We start from the raw sequence: 5141 nt of genomic DNA on the forward strand, positions 1-5141 counted from the left end.
CTCACACAACTCTTCCTCATCTTTCAAAACCCAGCTTCAATGTCACCTTCTCTGGAAGCTTCTCCCACTCTCCAGAAGAGCTTCCCATTGCACTTGATGCAAGCACTATTATTTGATCATTTTCGAGTTACTGTCCAAGTCTTTTTGTACCTGAATAATGTAATGTTCAGTCAGTCTCTTCCTGAACTCTGAAGTCTTTCATGGTAGATCCAGCTGGAAATGACAAAAAGACATTCTTTAAAAATAAAAGAAGAATGACACGAACATCCATCCAATCCCATAAAAGTTTTAAAAGGTATGTGAAAAGCAAACAAAATTCAAGAGTTTCTAGGAACAATACAGGAGGGAAGGTGTTACCGGGAAATATGCTAAAGGGTTAATTTTTATTTTATTTTATTTTTTTGAGAAAGAATCTTGCTCTATCACCTAGGCTGGACTGCAGTGGTGCAATCACAGATCACTGCAGCCTCAACCTCCAGGGCTTCAGCAATCTTCCAACCTAAGTTTTATTTTATTTAAGAAATGCAGTCTTACTGTTACTAAAGCTGGAGTGCAGTGGTGTGATCATAGCTTACTGCAGCCTCAGCCTCCTAAGCTCAAGGATCCTCCAGTCTCAGCCTCCCCAGTAGCTGGGACTACAGGTGTGCACTGCAATGTCCAGCTCATTTTATCTTTAATTTAGGTAGAGACAAAGTGCCGCTATGTTGACCAGGCTGGTGGTGATCCTTTTCCCTCAAGTAGTTCTCCCACCTCAGCCTTCCAAAGTGCTGGGATTACAGGTGTGAGCTGCCACACCTGCTGAGGAGGTTAATTTTTAATGATATAAAGAGCTGAAAGCAAATATTAGAAGGAGCCTAAATGCCTACAGAGACTGGCTGGTCAATTGTGATATATCCATATAATACAACATTATGCAACCATGGAAATGATGCAGATAGGTCAATAGAAATTGACACAGATGTCCAGGAAATATAAAAATGAGAAGTGATATTCAATTAGTCTGTATGTATTGGAAGAATATGGCCAATTATTTCCTAAGATAAGATTATGTGTCTAAAGAGTAAAGGAAATTTTTCACTTCTTTATTTAAAAGTATTCACTATTTTTATCATTAAATAGAAGATTAAATAGATCATCTAATTAGTAAAAGACACATCAACTCTATAAATAAACAGAAGAAAACATGGACAGCCTACCTTGGTGGCTCATGCTTATAATACCAGCACTTTGGGAGGGGGTGATGGGAGGATCGCTTGAGGCCAGGAATTCCAGACCAGCCTGGGAAACATAGCAAGACCTCATCTCTACAAAAAAATTAGCCAGGCATGATGGCATCTGCCTATAGTCCCAGTTACTGACGTGGAAGGATCATCTGAGCCCAGGAGGTCAAGGCTGCAGTGAGTTGAGACTGTACCACTATACTCAAGCCTGGGCTACAGAGCAAGACGTGGTCTCAAAATAAAGCAGGGAGGGGGGGCAATAAAGAAATAAAGCTAGCTGGGCATGGTAGCTCATGCCTGTAATCCCAGCACTTTGGGGGTCTAATTCAGGTGGATCACTTGAGGTACAGAGGTCGAGACCAGCATCACCAACATGGAGAAACCCTGTCTCTACTGAGAATACAAAATTAGCCAGGTATGGTGGCAAATGCCTGTAATCCCAGCTACTCTGGAGACTGAGGCAAGAGAATGGCTTCAATCTAAGAGAAGGAGGTTGCAGTGAGTAGAGATTGTGCCACTGCACTCCAGCCTAGGCAACAAGAATGACACTTTGTCTGAAAAAAAAAAAAAGAAAGTTAATAAGCTAATATAAGAAAATGTGTATTAAAATGCGACAAAGATAAAGCATTATGAGGTCTTTTATTTATTAAAAACAAAATAACTTGTTATTATACCCTGTGCCAGCAAAGGTGCAGTGAAATGGGCATTTTCTTTTACTGTTAGTGATGTTTAAATTGTATATAAGCCTTCCACCAGGGTAAAGCTTGGAAATTTAAAAAGAATAATACAGTGACTCACTATACTGACTCCTCCAACTCCTGGCATCAAGCAATCCTCACACCTCAGCCTCCCAAAGTGCTGGAATTATAGGCCGACAGCCACCACGCCTGAAAGCTAGGCAATTTACATCAAGTGTAATAAGAATGCTAATGCCCTATGATTCACAGTGATCTCATTTCTGGAAATATAATATTTAGATATAATTCAACCTAAACAAAAGGTCACATGCACAGACACAGTGAAAATCCAGGAGTAATATTTTTCTGTTTTAAAAACATATAGAATGCTTCACAAATTTGCTTGTCGTTCTTGCACAGAGGCCATGCCAATCTCTCTATTGTTCCAACTTTAGTATATGTGCTACTGAAGCAAGCATGAGTAATTTAAGATAGAGTGGTTAAGCAAAATAAGGAAGAGTTACGGGTAATTTAAAAATTTATGGTATTTATAGGCACTTAGTAACAGCTCAGTAAATATTAGCTGCTTTTATCATTTTTATGGTAATTCCACTCAGTTAAAAATTGTCATTAAAAATTTACCACTATCATGGAACATCACGTATTTAACAGTATAATTGTAAAAACAGATAGAGCCTGGGCACAGTGGCTCACATTTGTAATCTCAGCACTTTGGGATGCTGAGGCAGGTGGATCACCTGAGGTCAGGTGTTTGAGACTAGCCTGACCAACATGGAGAAACCCTGTCTCTACTAAAAACTACAAAATTAGCCAGGTGTGGTGGTGCCTGTAATCCTAGCTACACAGGAGGCTGAGGAAGGAGAACTGCTTGAATCTGGGAGGTGGAGGTTGTGGTGAGCTGAGAGTGCACCACTGCTCTCCAGCCTAGGAAAAAAAGCAAAACTCCATCTCAACAACAAAAAAAGTCACAGCACAGTGACTCACACCTGTAATCCCAGCACTTTGGGTAGCTGAGGCGAGAGGATCACTTGAAGTCAGGACTTTAAGACCAGTCTGGCCAACATGGTGAAACCCTGTCTCTACAAAAATTAGCTGGGCATGATGGCGGGTACCTGTAATCTTAGCCACTCAGGAGGCTAAGGCAGAAGAATCACTTAAACCCAGGGAGATGGAGGTTGTGGTGAGCGAAGATTGTGCCATTGCACTCCAGCCTGGTAACAGAATGAGACTGTCTCAAAAACAAAACAAAACAAAACAAAAGAGATACAATTTGTTCCTTGGCATATGGGGGGATTGGTTTCAGCTCCCCCATATCTGTGTAGACCAAAATCCACGCAAGCACCTATAGTCCCAGCTACTTGTGAGGCTGAGGAAGGAGCACTGCTTGAGCCCAGGAGGTTGAGGCTGCAGTGTGCCATAACTGCACCACTGCATTCCAGTCTGGGCAACAGAGTCAGAAAGAAGGTTGACTTTTTAATATAATTTTTCTGTTCACTTAAGAATATGGTCAGAACTGTGGCATATGAAAATTTTTCATAAAATAATTAATCAATGCTAGAATTGGGAACAGAAAATGTTTTGTTGACTATTCCTTCTTCTTGCTGTTATATAAACTATTTCTAGTGGGCACTTACCAACCAGAAATATTATCTCAGAGCTACTCACAATGAAAGGTGATGTCTGGGGCCCAGGTGTGTTGATGTCTCCATGCCTGGGCTATGGGTGTTGCATGAGACTTATTTGTCCATCTATTTTCTATATTCCAGCACTGGAAAACTTGGATTTATCCATCTTAATAAGATGTCACTTAAATTTCACTTGGCAAGAACCACAAATGGAAGAAATGTCATGAAACCACAGGATAGTACTTGTTCTCAAGGGAATCTTCAGCTTAGGTGCTTCTGTAAAAAAGGAATCACATTGTTGAAAACTCATCACAGATCAGGTGAGGTGCCTCATATCTATAATCCCAGCCCACTGGGAGACTAAGGCAGGAAGTTCCCATGAGGCCAGGAGTTCAAGACCAGCCTTGGCAACACAGTGAAACCTCATCTCTATAAAAAATTAGAAAACGAGCTGCGTATAGCAGCACATTGCTATAGTCCTAGCTACCCTGGAGGCTTAAGTGGGAGGATTGCTTGAACCCAGGAAGTGGAAGCTGCTGTAAGCTCTGATCTCACCACTGCACTCCAGCCCAGGTGACAGGGTGAGACCATGTCTCAAAAAACACACACACATACCCCTCAGTCAGTCCAGCCTTAACTAATGAAAAGGAACTTCTGGTTACAGAAGAGGTATGCTTTTTTGTAGGACGGGAAGGGATGAGCAAGCTTGTTTACAGCCTTTCCTCATCCTCTGCTTAGTTTTCCAAGAACCTTCAAGGGAGTCCCTAGGGAAAGGACCTAAATCTTCAGGTTACCAGAGGAGAAACATGCCTCCTTTGTCAATTAATAAATGGAATACCTGCCATAAAAAACAGGAAGTTCTGCTAAGATGAATCACTCCCTATGACAACTACCTATGCAGGGAACATGAGAAACTGGAGTTTGGGGACCAATAATATCGAATGCCACATTCCAGACTGTGGAGATCTCACTGCCAACTAACAGCTGGCTGTCTCCATGGGGCACCGCTGTTATCTCTGGCTCTCATTTCCTTGGGAGATGCTCTATTCCAGCTTTCTCTTGCACTTTGTATTCCACAGATCCTGGTGTAAGGCCTCACAAAATAGCAGACTGCTGAGTCAATGCTGACGTACAGATTTGACTTCAGATTCCAGCAGGACTCTTTCAGTTTGAGAAATTAAATAGGAGAAAATGGACCCAGCCTGGCACTGGCCAGCTTAGCAGTCTTAAGATAGAAGCTGCTCAAACTGACTACAGTGCCTCTGACTTTCTGAGTCTGCCCTTGCTCCTAGGGCTCTTTGGGTGAGATTAATTTCTCCTTGTTGAAGAAATGGTTTGCCAGAATATAAAAAATGAAAAGAAGAAAAAATATTAAAATGTAATTTTTTTCCTAAAGAGCACTCAAAAGCACACTCCCACCAATGCTGGATCTATTTATCTCTCTTTCTTATTTTTCTGAGATAGGGTCTCACTCTGGCACCCAGACTGGAGCACAGTGGTGATATCATAGCTCACTGTAGCTTTCAACTCCTGGGCTCAAGCAATCCTCCCACTTCAGATTCCCAAGTAGCTGGGATTACAAGTGCATGCCACCATGC

General features: G+C 41.7%; 1 pseudogene; it reads right to left on the reverse strand.

Annotated features, from left to right (window-relative positions):
* Positions 1 to 2272: 2272 nt before the first annotated feature.
* LOC116547007 lies at positions 2273 to 2372 on the reverse strand (annotated as a pseudogene).
* Between the last annotated feature and the right edge of the window lie 2769 nt (positions 2373 to 5141).

Source organism: Sapajus apella, unplaced genomic scaffold (genome assembly GCF_009761245.1).
Source record: "Sapajus apella isolate SASKATOON/1434 unplaced genomic scaffold, GSC_monkey_1.0 scaffold1842, whole genome shotgun sequence".
Classification (NCBI taxonomy): domain Eukaryota; kingdom Metazoa; phylum Chordata; class Mammalia; order Primates; family Cebidae; genus Sapajus; species Sapajus apella.